The sequence below is a fragment of the Anabrus simplex genome, chromosome 8 (genome assembly GCF_040414725.1).
Source record: "Anabrus simplex isolate iqAnaSimp1 chromosome 8, ASM4041472v1, whole genome shotgun sequence".
In the NCBI taxonomy this organism is placed as follows: Eukaryota; Metazoa; Arthropoda; class Insecta; order Orthoptera; family Tettigoniidae; genus Anabrus; species Anabrus simplex.
The window spans coordinates 79,609,923-79,623,798 of NC_090272.1; positions in this window are offsets into that span (position 1 = coordinate 79,609,923).

A 13,876-nucleotide genomic window follows, 5' to 3' on the forward strand; every position below is an offset into this window, starting at 1 on the left:
AATAAGAGACGTTCGATAAATTTCCCATTTCTTTTTGTTTTGTTTTTTTTGCTATTGGCTTTACGTCGCACCGACATAGATAGGTCTTATGGTGACGATGGGACAGGAAAGGGCTAGGACTGGGAAGGAGCGGCCGTAGCGTTAATTAAGGTACAGCCCCAGCATTTACCTGGTGTGAAAATGGGAAACCACCGAAAACCATCTTCAGGGCTGCCGCCAGTGGGGTTCGAACCCACTGTCTCCCGAATACTGGACACTGGCCGCACTTAAGCGACTGCAGCTATCGAGCTCGGTTTTTCCAATTTCTAATTTAAGAAATGACTAGATAAACAATGTTGATAGGGAATCTGCCCCCTTGGCGACAGCCCTAAATACAGTTTAGTGGTAAATTAACGAATGAAATTGTATCTCATTTCGTTACAGTAAGTTTCGATAATACTGAATGTCGTCAGAGTTTATGCACGTTGTCACGTCATTATATATTTTATCTATATAAATAAAATTGTAGGGGGTCCGCTGTCTGTAATTTCTTTTGTTTTGCCAATTTTTCAGATATTTATCCGTTTTAGGTGAACTCAAGACCGAATCGGTGGTTTTTACGTTTCGTGTCTGTTTGTTTGTCTGTTTGTCTGTCTGTCTGTTTGTTTGTCTGTTCCACCATCACGTCGAAACGGCTGGATAGATCTCAACCAAACTCCATATTTAGAGTATACTCATCCCGGGGAAGGTTTCGATATGCATATCATTTTAAAATCTTTGAATACACGGCGGGTTTATAGGAAAACCAGAATGGTTTTTCCACCATCACGTCGAAACTGCTGGATAGATCTCAACCAAACTTCATATTTAGAGTATACTCATCCCGGAGAAGGTTTCGATATGCATATCATTTTAAAATCTTTGAATAGACGGGGGTTTATAGGAAAACCAGAATGGTTTTCCTCCATTTTCTCTTATACTATTGATTTTTTGTAAACTTCGTTTTCCGTACGTGAAACGCCTCTTCATTATAAACAACTTTCGTTATGTTCATAATTCACCTTACTCTTCACATGACGGAGAAATTTACAATTTTCCGCTGGTATCATGCTCTGCATTGAGTGACCGACAGACCGACAACGAACCTACAGGTTACCATGGCAATGTCTCTGACTGCATGCCAGCAGGGAAGTAATGTATTGCCATTTTCCTCATCATGCTTTTAAATTTGTGGTTGTTCCTTGGGTAGAAGGCAAGAGAGGCGTCAATCGGCCTATCTGCGGGATATTGGCGGAATATCGTTGGATGTTATAACCGCCCTCGAATAGATTAAGTAATAATACCATTAGTCATCTTATTATTTGTTTACCTAGGAATCACTGGACCTGTATTTCTCCTCTGTTACCGCTTTATTATATCCATAACTCACACTAGCATAATTTATTGAGGGGCATTTGATTTTCCAATATATTCACTTGGCATTTACATATTTGTCGTTATCCGGCTGTCCTCAGTTATAATCCATTTTCTATTAGTTTCAACTTTCTTAACTGTATTATTTTCTTCCTTAATTACACCGTACATACGCGAGTGCTAGAAGCTACTGGATGTATTTCCACCAAGATTCGTATTTAGAATACACCTGTCCTTGATAGGTATTAGGGCAAATATTGTTTCTAAATCCCTGAACTGACTGGGGGTTTATACGAAACCGAAACAGTAATTTTGCACTTCCACAAAATATACACAACCAAACTTACTGGAAATCTAGCTACCTTGATAGAAATTAATTTCTATACCTTTTTTCTCATGTGCATCATTTCGATACGAGGATTAATAAGGGAGATATCATTAACGGACCGTTTTTCTGTACAAGTCTCATCGGACTTGACTCACGAGCGGGTGCGTGAAAAGCGTATTCCTTACAACTTGAAAACTACTGAAGATTCGAACCAAAATTTATATTTAGCATCCACCTGTCCAAAGGTAGGTTTTAAACGTAAATAATATTTCATGTTCCGGAATGGACTGGCGGTTTATAGGGAACCGATATGGTGATTTTACTCTTCCACAATATATACAGAACAAGACCAACCTGACTGGAAATCGACCGAACGTGATGGAATTCCACCTCTAAACCTTTTTTTCATGTGAATTTTTTCGTCAGGAGGATTAATAAGGGAGTTATCATGAATGGTCAGTTTTGCAGGTTAAGTCCAGCGGACATAGCCAAAAAGGTGTTTTACATGGAGCAGATTCCTTATCTATATAAATCAAATCGTTACGACTGTGTGCCTCTACACTGACTATTTTGGCGAAATTTTCGTACAGCTTTCCGTTTAAGGGGTAATAATGTCCATCTGCATAATTTTTGGTTTAGTTTCCTGAAAGTCCTAATTTTACCCGCCTCGCCCAAAATCCAGATTGCGGCATAATCTGCCAGAAGAAAAAGAAGATAATTGAAATTTGACAAAATTATACGTTTTAGCCTGTAACGAACGTAAAACATCCAAGATCATTAAATTTTTCAGTTTTTATCCCCGAAGAATATCGAAATATGCAGGCAATTTTAATGATGGTGCAGACCTTCGGAAATTCCTATCACATAACAGATTGCACAATCTCCGTTCAATTTGGAATGATCTACAACCTTGGTCTTATGACTTTTTGCCGTATCAGTATCCCTTTTACGTTTGATTTTTCTCTATTAATCGATGTTAAGTCAATTTGGAATTTTTACATGCATAATTCATACTTTCGATTACTTATATGAAATACAGAATCATCAAACTCTTCACGAAAATTGGCCCACCCAGTAGCCATATGTGAGCCAAATGCTATGTATGTAGCTGTCACATAATTATCCGAAAAGTAATGTAATGTGAGATAATCTTACAAAAACGTTACCCTGTTCCACGTTTCTAACTCAATCTGACCCAAGAATAGATGACATATCATAGGACCAGCCATTTAGGCCACTAAATCCGGCGTGTCTTATGGTATAGGCCTAATCCTTTGTCGATATGACGTACGTTTAGTAGCAGTTAATCTGTAAATGAAGGTCTTCAATATTGTAAACACGCATATACTTTCGTATGTCGATCTAGATATATTCACTGATGTCGATTTGTAGCGATCGCGAAAGGGTGGGTCTGCTATTGTAATCAGTACTCCCCACACCGACTTTGACTGGCGTTATGAAAGGGCTCCTTCTCCAACTCCTGTGTAACTGTCATTAGTAGGGAAGGTCTACAATTGTAATGAATAGTTCACTTCTCGATTTGACTTGCAGAAGGCAAGTGAGCATGCAGTTTTGTTTAAAACTCCCCTACCCGACTGTGTTTGGCAGTAGGCAAGGGTGCCCGTCATTATAAAGAAATGTCCTCATCTAAAATGTGACTGGCATTAGGCATAGTGGCCTGCTATTTTGATGGAAACTCACCAACTTGGTGTGACTGGCAGTAAGCTGGCTGGAAGTAGGAAAATTGGCCTGACATTATAATGATAATTGCACAATTCAATTTCGGGTGATAGTAGGGTAATTGCCTGCCATTATAATAAAAACTGTAATCTGTCTGGAAGTAGGAAAGGGGGGCTGCCATTTTAACGAAAACTCCCCAAATCGATTCTGTCCGCGAAGTATGCAATGGGGCCTGCAATTATAATGTAAACTTCCCAACTCGATTGTGAATGGCAGTAGGCAAGTGAGCCTGCCGTTATATCACAAATCCGTAACAAACACTTTACATTGGAAACAACGTACGGGGACCTCCCCATGCTCTTTCTCGGATAACGCTAAGAGACATACAATTTTAAAACAATCTTATTTACTGCATGCACACTATTTACTTCGATATTCGAATACAATGTAGAATACCGTAGCGAAGCACGGGTACATTCGCTAGTTGAACATAAAACTGATCGATAACCTTTGTCCATTCGCCGAAATATCATCATTATCTATTACCACTAAATATTACAATATGGCTTGTTGACTCAATCCTTCAGGCACGAATTTACAGTCTGTCCCTGATCATTGATGCAACTAATCAGGAAATGAGGATATTATAACAAATTTTAAATATTGTATTCAATTTTTTTACACTATGACACATCCTACTGCAATCAACTTTTCTCATGAAATTTTAACAACTAGTATCTCCACGTAGCCGTTGTAGTATTTATATCCCTAACTGAGAAACCTACATTACCTGACCTCAAAGGTTTACCTTTCCTCTTGTCTCTTTTCTTCTTTTAACCATACCATAAATTTTCGCAGATGGATTCAAATTATGGAATCTTATTCCATACATCATTCATAACATAAATTATTTGGTCAGCTTTAAGTCTTCATGCAGAAAGTGTTTCTTAAATATTGTACATAAACCAAAAATTGGTGTCCCGTGGGGAGTTATAGGTATCGATGACCTAGGTGTTAAGAAGGAAATTCAAAATACTCGTCATATACTATATGACCATTGTCCTCCCTACTGACTGCTCATGTACAGGACAAACTTCACAAGATCTGAAGATCTCCAAGGGTCCCAAGAAACTAATCGGCTCAAACGTGTACGGATAGACTGAATTTCCCTGCCATGGAACTTAAAGAAGGGCTGTCTTCTGGAGGGGATCTGCCTTACACCATCTGGAGAGCCTTCAACAGAATCATAACCGGCATTTCGAGGGTGCAAGGTATGTATGGGACTCTCTTCGACAGGAAGCGGTACTGAGTCCGGGTGTGGATACAACAGGACCAAACACTTCTTCCAGTCTGCAGGTGACTCAGCGAACAAATTAGAATCTCTTGGAGGCAAACGAATAGGCTGTTTAAGTTGCTAAATTTTTAGAAATATTGCATTTTGCATGGACACAGAAAGTAGATAAGTATCTACAGTAGACATTATACCGGTGAAACGGTAATCATAATCTTCAGCGTAAAGTTAAAGTACACTGGAATTTTAATTCATTGTGTGCTTCTATCAGATCAAACAATTTCTTATTTTATTTTGCTGTACTTTAACATTCTTAACATTGTTAATCAAACGAATATCTTTACCTATTATTATTATTTTGAGTCCTAACTTCGCCTTCATTGAAGCTAATTTATTTAACTAGAATCGAAGCACTGAACTTCAGGTTTCTTGTACCGGACAGACCATATTGCGAGTTCAATACAGACAGCCACTGCACTGAGGCATAATCCTATCATTAAGAGAATGAAGGCTCCGAGGAGATGATCCAGACATAAGGGCTGATTCACCGGCACACCTTTAAGATCTATAATTGGACTGAGAATTCCATTAATCTCTCCTTCATATATGACATCCTTTTGCCATTTACTGTGCATCCCAGACTGGATAATGCGGTGGTAGAGTACCTCGAATCTGGGAGCAAACGGTGAATTTCTGGGCACTAAGAAAGTGTAATAGGTAGACACAACTGGTTCTTTCATCAGATGTAAAAGAGGAACTCCCTTCTGAACTAACTTTTTCTTTCTGATGTCATAGCCTCCAATGTACACTGTGCGGAGTATTCCATAACGTGATGACTTGGAAGCCATTTCAGGAAACTTGTCGTTTCTAATATCAATTTCGAGCCTCGAGCGGAGTTTGCAGAATGCGCTGTCGTCATCTACATTGTCCCACAGCTTGGCAGCACTAGGAACTACAAGGATTGACATGCCTCTATCATAGAATTCTTGAAGTGAGTTCAGTTCAGGCAGATAGTACGGGATAGTTGTGAAACTAGTTAACAGACCATTGAAGCAACTTGTTATTACAAGAGAGGCGAAAACCCACAGGAAGAAAAATATTCTTTCAGGAATTTCTTTTCTTATGTTTGATACTGATTGCCCGTAGAACGTGGCCACTGTATTCCAGGCTATTCGAAGGAAAGTCTTCTCCCTGAAATCCCTGATTATTAAGGATCCTTTCAAACAACGTTCGTTATAGACAATCCCCGTGAACAGGTCGATGACATACCAACTCATTGAAGAGATAAGAAAGCTACATCCAATACATAGCCAAGATGTGCTATCAAATGGTAAGATATAGTTCATGTATCTGGGGACAGCCTTCGATTTGGGTACTCCAAGAACTATGTTGTCCTTGATATAAGGATACAACATGTCCACCCACAGATGCTGAGCAATGAAACGAGTATTTACAGCAATTTCTGCTTGGTCACGCACAATGGCACCCATATTTCCTGTACCAGTTCCATTTTTAAGAATTTCCCCATAATTTTTGCCGTCGTGTGGTACGCGAATAATCTCACCATTCATATGCGATATTATTGTAGTTACCAAATATCCGTCTGGACCTTTGATTTTTACGGTATTATTAGTTGCATATTCTATGAATACATTTGGAGGTCTTGGAAAAGCTGCGACTGGAACTTTATATGCGTGTAGGTTAAATAATTTTTCTGTAAACAGTTTACTTGAATTGCCACAGGTTCTGCGAATAGTAATGGAATACTGACCTTTTCTGTTCTTTATAAACGGGTTGTACGTTAAGAAAATATATTTCCCAAGGATCATTCTATCCCTGTTGTGCTCGTTGAACGGTATGACGAAGACAATATTTAAAATTTTATAGTACCAACAACGTTTGGCTACAACATCAATCTCGCTCCTGTTGAAGCTCTCCAGTGGATTTGAAATCATCAGCACCAACCTTTTACGACGATTCCAGCCCATCAGACTCTGCAGATCACCGAGTGTTTGATTGAAGGCATCTGCAGTGCATGTCTCCATGAAACTAACGAATATATCCGAGTGGGAGATAGACGCTGAACGAGATACAACAGCTACTGTGATCAAGGTTTCCTTCACGTGGAGGAACCGAAGAAGAGCGCCGGAGATAAGAGGCTCGTGGTTGCTAGGTATTACCACTGTCAGTCTAGTATGGTCACTGTTCAAAATTATTCCACGTGTGTGGGACATATCGTAGTTCAGATTAAGACTTTTTGAGAAGAGGAACAAAGATGCCAGCAACTGGTCTGGGAAGTGAAATGATAATGATAGAACAAATATTGTAGATAATGATTTCATCTTTCCAGGACTTCACTTGTGCTACTATTAGCGTCAAGTGATATCTCTAGTTTATTAATAATAACATATGCACTATGGTTCTCTGTGTCTGATACTCATTAACTTAGAGTTGTTGGTTCGGAGTAGATAATAAAAAAATTAATGTAAAATTCTACTTTAAATGAACGAATTCAGATTCAAACACACACTCACGGTGAAACACACAGAAGTGATGCATACTCTTCTCACAACGGGTCAGTACAACACTTAAATCTTGACAACATGCTCTATGTTCGAAGTATCAAATCAAAGTTTTCAAAGAAAAATACAGTTTTCAAATGATTATTTCCATATTCTTCAAAATATGTTCTTGAGTCTTGTCGAAGTTTTAACTATATTCTAAATAAAGAGAGCATTTGATAAAGTGAACGAGCTAATAATAACTGGTATGTGTGTGGTGACAGGTTCAGGTCGGACTGATAGTGATGGTTGTAGGCACGTCGCTGAATGAGTCATAACAGATCAGGCAAGTGCAGCATTAACGAGGGGCTCTTATCGTGCCTTCTGTCATAACTTTCACTGTTATACTTCATTGCCATTAAATGTAACTTATCGCATATAATTCAGACGTTCTGAAAGTGGATACATAATATAACCTGAATCTCTTTGAGATATTGTTCAAATGACATGCCATGCACATTAGTACATATGCCATTACCGTAGCGTGCCACACACAATCTTCCCCACAAAATTATAAGCCTCGTTCGTGATGATATTAACTGGTCATGAATCCAAAAGTATACCAGGTAGCCCGCGAGCGCCGTGCTTTCTACTTATAAATGTCCCGCATTCCCAAATGATGAATGGGATATCTACTACCTAAATTTCACAGGGGCACTACTACCAGCAGGCAGGTTACGTCAAGATACAAAGGGATGACTACTGGGCGGTCGCTCGTAGCATGTTCCTCAGCACTACCCGTCTAATGCAACCCCTTGTATTCGTAAATCTCGTTTTCGTCGCATAGTTCTTGGCTGGTGTACGGTACAGCGACACTGTATTTGCTGTATTCATATCGGTAATGGCTAGTGTTTTCAGCAACGACGAATACGCAGACGTCATTTTAATCTATGGAGAATCTCGTCGGAATGCAGCCGCAGCTCGCAGACGGTATGCACAGGAGTTTCCAAACAGACGTCTTCCTTCTACACACGTATTTCACCGAACAGTGTTATTCTTGTTTCATGCACACAGCTCTTTTTAGAGTCGAATTTCTGCACGAATATATTACAAAGTTATCACATGTTCTTTTCTGCATTTTTGGTGTATTTGCAAATGCGCCCTGGTATGGAACATGTTGTAGCGCTCCTTCGAAAACAAGTAATTAGGCATCCCATGCATCACCAGTCCATGCGGGATATTTTTAGGTAGAAGCTACGGCGCTCGCGGACCGCCTGGTATAATACTAATAAAGGGACCCGCGCTTAGCTACGGAATTCTACATTGTATACAGAATTCTAGGTGAAGTAGTATACTCGTTGTAATTACGATTTTAATAAATTGCATGCCTCTTAGCGTTACCTGAGAAACACGTCAAGGAGGTCGCCGTACATCACTTCTCATGTGAAGACTGACTTAGAGAGTTTTAATTGTAATGACACCCCTCATTACCTACTGCCGGTCACAGTCGAGTTGGGGAGTTTTCATTTTAATGGCAGACACTTGCTCTCCCCCTGCCCTTTTATACCCCCAGAAAGACTGTCTCCGTAGTTTTCAGAAGGACTTAGAGGATCTGTCAATGGACAGAAAACAATATGACAGCAATATTAACGCAATAAAAGCGATTTGAAACATAGGTATTTGCGTTAGTACAAGTTCAAAGGAGAAATTATTATGATTAAAATGAATGTTTTACTATTGCATTATATATGGGATAACTAACCTGCGCTTAGGTGATTCCAAGACACTGAATATAGCTGAAATTTGCCATAACAACTTCGAATGTGTGTAACTGTTCTCGAATTAAGTGGTGTAGCTTCCACAGTCTTGTGGCTTATTTTACTAGTTAAAAGTAAGGACATCACACTCCAATCCTAAAAAAGCATACGGCAAAACACAGAAAAGCATTCATTTCCCGAAAACTCTTTGAATTATACAAAAAAATTAATATCAAAATTTTTCTGGTAAATGTAATTTTAAATAAGCTCAATGATTCTATCATTTAATAGAACTAAACGTTTGGGAAATATATTCCATTTTAAGTGTCCTTGGAGTACATTTTCTTATGACTTGATTCACATTTTATCTCCCTGCACGACTCCCTTAAGGTACAGTGTAATAATAACTGCCTGTATGATAACCAAAGGTTCCAGGTGTATGCTTGCCAAATTTGGGCACAGTCGTCAGGTAGTTTTTACGTGAAAGAAATCACGACAAGGAGACCAAGAATAAAGCACCTGTAAAAAAACAGAGAAACACATGTTTTTCTCGAAAATTATTGGGACACGAATGTTTTAATACACATGTATCCTTTTTGCAGGTAAATCAATTTTCAAGTACACGTAGTGCGCTCCATTGATCAATAAGACTAACCGTTCATGTAGCGTATTCAGTATTAAGGGTCCCAGGCGTACGTTTTCCTCTGACTGGTTTCACAATTTATTTTGCTATTTTGCCCACTTAAAAGATAGAGTAATAGTAAGTAGCCTATATGTTATCGAAAGGTACCAGCTATAAACTTGCCGAAGTTGAGTTCCAGCAGTCAAATTGATTTACATGAAGAAAAGACACACAAACATACATTCAGATTTATTTTGTTGAAATATTTTCTTCAACCACATAGCCTATGTTCACCGGAATGATCTTAGTTTTCAAATGGTAAAATGCATTTCAAATTAGGTCCGGTAGTTTCTGAGATTACCTGCTACATGCAAACAAGTAACCGTATCCGATATCGACTAATATCGTACGTGTAAAAAACCCTTAATTGATAAAGAAGACACTCAGATAAGCTTAAAACTTAATTATGCAAAAACGTCAGCTAATAATAATATGATGGCGGACATAATATGCAGTCATATTTAATTTAGGGAAAATGGAAGGTTATGTATAGGTACTTCAAGACAAAAACAGGTTCCAGGAACGACATTCCAGGGACCATCAATGAGCAAGACGAGTCCGACTCTCTTGGTTTAATTGACAGGCCTTCCGTTCAGAGGGTCCCGGCTTCGATTTTCGGCCAGGTAGGGTGATGTTCATCTCGTCTGATTAATTCTTCTAGCTCGGGGACTGGGAGTTTGTGTTTGTTCCAACACTCTCCTGTTCATATTCAGACAACACACCACACTATCAAACAGCACAGAAACCCACAATAATGATTACATTCCTCAATATAGGGTTGACTTCAGGAAGGGCATCCGGCCTTAAAACAGGGCCAAATCCACATATGTGTGATACATTTCACACCTGCGACCCTATAGCTGTGGGAAAAGCGGTAGTAGTAGAAGAAAAAGAAGTTTATTGAGCATGACGAGTGTAAATGTATGGACGTATAAAAGGCAGAAGTAGTCACTCAACAGTATGTAAACATAGTCGGATATAAGGATAATGTCCAGGAAGAGAAGGAACAAATACTGGCAAAGTAATGAAGTTCACCTGTGATAATAAATACAAAATAAATATTAAATTTAAAAGCTAGAAAAGCAGTTGGGATTGATAAGATTTCTGGTGATATACTAAAAGTAATGGGTTAGGATATAGTTCCGTGTCTGAAATATTTATTTATTTACTTTTTGCGAGAAGGAGCTATACCAAATGATGAAAAATTGATATAGCCCCATCGCACACGGAAAGAGATGATAGACATAAGGCAGATAGTTACTGGTCAGTCAATTTGACATGTGTTTCGTTTAAATAAATAAGCACTGTTTCCGATTATATTACACACTTTTGCGAAATTACTAACTGGTTTGTTGAAGACAGTTCGGATTTCGGAAAGGTTATTCCAGAGAGGCTCAATTTGAGGGATTCCAGCACGAAATAGCAGATATTTTTGATTTACAAGGTCAGATGGACTATAAATGTGCTATCCAATGCTTTTGATAGGGTAAAACAAACGCGACTGTTGACAAAAATTAGGGCTATTGGACTATACAAAAGAGGGGTTGAATAGGTGGCTAAATCTCTAGAAACTAGAACTCAAAGAATTTATAAAGCATTGTCTGATCCTTTAAGAATAGAGCAGGTCCCATGGAGCTGTATTAATGTACTTTTACGTTTTGTAAATGTTGTAAATGATATGAATAAAGAACTGGAATCAGATATAGGGTTTTTTGCAGATGATTCCTTATTATATAGGCTGGTAAATTAGTTACAGGATTGTGAGTGACTTTAAACAGATCTCGAAAATGTTGTGAGCTTGACAGCAGACAATGGTATGATGATAAAAGCGATATAAAGTTTTCTTTTTTGCTATTGGCTTTACGTCGCACCCACACAGATAGGTCTTTTGGTGACGATGGGACAGGAAAGGGCTAGGACTGGGAAGGAAGCGGCCGTGGCCTTAATTAAGGTACAGCCCCAACATTTGCCTGGTGTGAAAATGGAAAACCACGGAAAACCATCTTCAGGGCTGCCGACAGTGGGGTTCGAACCCACTATCTCCCGAATACTGGATACTGGCCGCACTTAAGCGACTGCAGCTATCGTGATCGGTGGATATAAAGTTAGGTTGTAACTTTCGCCAAGAGAAAAAGTCCTCTCTGTTTCAGTTACTGTGCTGTTGGGATGAATGTGCCTCACGGGGATCACTGTAATATAACAGAAGGAAAGATCTGTATAGGGGAAATCACAGAACCTGGAAAATTGGCCGTGCGGTTAGGGGTGCGCAGCTGTGAGCTTGCATCCGGCAGATAGTGGGTTCGAACCCCACTGTCAGCAGCACTGAAGATGGTTTTCCGTGCTTTTACACCAGGCAAATGCTGGGGCTGTACCTTAATTAAGACCACGGTCGCTTCCTTCCCACTCCTAGCCCTTTCCTATCCCATCACCGCCGTAAAACCTATCTGTGTCGGAGCGACGTAAAGCAAAATTGTTAAAAAATCACATAAACAAGGTTGTATATAAAGGTTACAGATCTGTTCGTATGGTTATGAGAGTATTCAGGGTTATTACAGAGTTGCACAGAGGCGTCCAGCAAAATGTTGATAGTTAATATCTTTGGAACAAAATAACATATCGTTACATAAACTATGTTGTATATAAAGGTTACAGATCTGTTCGTATGAAATAATAATAATTTCGTGTGGCTATTTCTAACCGAGTGCAGCCCTTGTAAGGCAGACCCTCCATTGAGGGTGGACAGCATCTGCCATGTGTAGGTAACTGCGTGTTATTGTGGTGGAGGATAGTGTTATGTGTGGTGTGCGAGTTGCAGGGATGTTGGGGACAGCACAAATACCCAGCCCCCGGGCCATTGGAATTAACCAATGAAGGTTAAAATCCCCGACCCGGCCGGGAATCGAACCCGGGACCCTCTGAACCGAAGGCCAGTACGCTGACCATTCAGCCAACGAGTCGGACTGTTCGTATGGTTATGAGAGTATTCAGAGTTATTACAGAGTTGCACAGAGGGGTCCAGAAAAATGTAGACTTTCTTTGATAGTTAATATCTTTGGAACAAAATGACATATCGTTGCAATTCTTACGCGGTAGCGTACTTCATTGTTTTCTCAACATAGCGTGAACGTCGTGTGAATGGCGCGATAATCTTGGTGCGCGTTTTCCAGCAGATGACAGTGCAGCAATGAATGAAGTAAGATTGCCGTTCGAGCAAAGCAAGGCCATAGTGAAGTGGTACTGGAATTACGAAAACATGGGGGTACAACAGAATTGGTGTAACGTGTACGGAACTCAGCCACCAACACGTAACAACAATTTATCGTATTCGCAATAAATTTGAAGCCGGCAGTATTGTTCAGGATGTGCATAAGGAAAGGTCTGGCCGACCAAAAAAATCAAAAAGTCCAGCTTCCGGTACTGCTGTGTTGCAACATTTTACTAGGTTACCTCAAAAATCTGCGAATCTGGGTGCACGTGATAGCGGGATAAGTCGATCAACTTTACGACGAATTCTGAAGGCTGCAAAGTGGAAGGCGTACATTACAAGACCGCTGCATGCTATGAACGAGGAAGACACGGATTGAAGGAAGGAGTATTGCGAGTGGTTTGAAGGCGTGCTTCGCGAGGATGAACGGCTTACAGGGATGGTTATGTGGTCTGACGAGGTGCAATTCAAACTGGACGGTACTGTAAACCACCACGACTACGTGTACAGTACTGGGCTCCAGAAAACCCTCACGTTCACGTGAACAAACATGTTAATCTACCCGCTGTTAATGTGTGGTGTGTCATCGCGAGGTTTGATTGGCCTATTCTTCTTTGAAGGGACCATAACTGGTTATTTATTTATTTATCGTATGATGTGCACAGATAGATTATATAAATAAGTATACAATATATACAAGCAGAAGTCTATATTTCCAAATCAAGTCCACTGATCCATTTTAAGGCCTCCTCAGTTGCATTATGAATGTCCTCCAAAGAACCTTGAAATGCTTTCTGTGGACACTCGGCAATTATGTGGTGGATGGTCTGTGAGGTAGCTCCACAATCACACCCAGGAGACTTCTGCCAGCCCCATTTATAAAGAGTATAGCCGCATCTTCCTTGATTGACTCTTATCTTGTTTAGAGTCCTCCATTGACGTCTGGGTAGATGGAATCCGGGAGGTTGAACATGAGGTAGAGTCACAAGATGTTGATTGGAAACAGAAGACTGCTGCCAATGGTGTAACCAGGCGTTCGT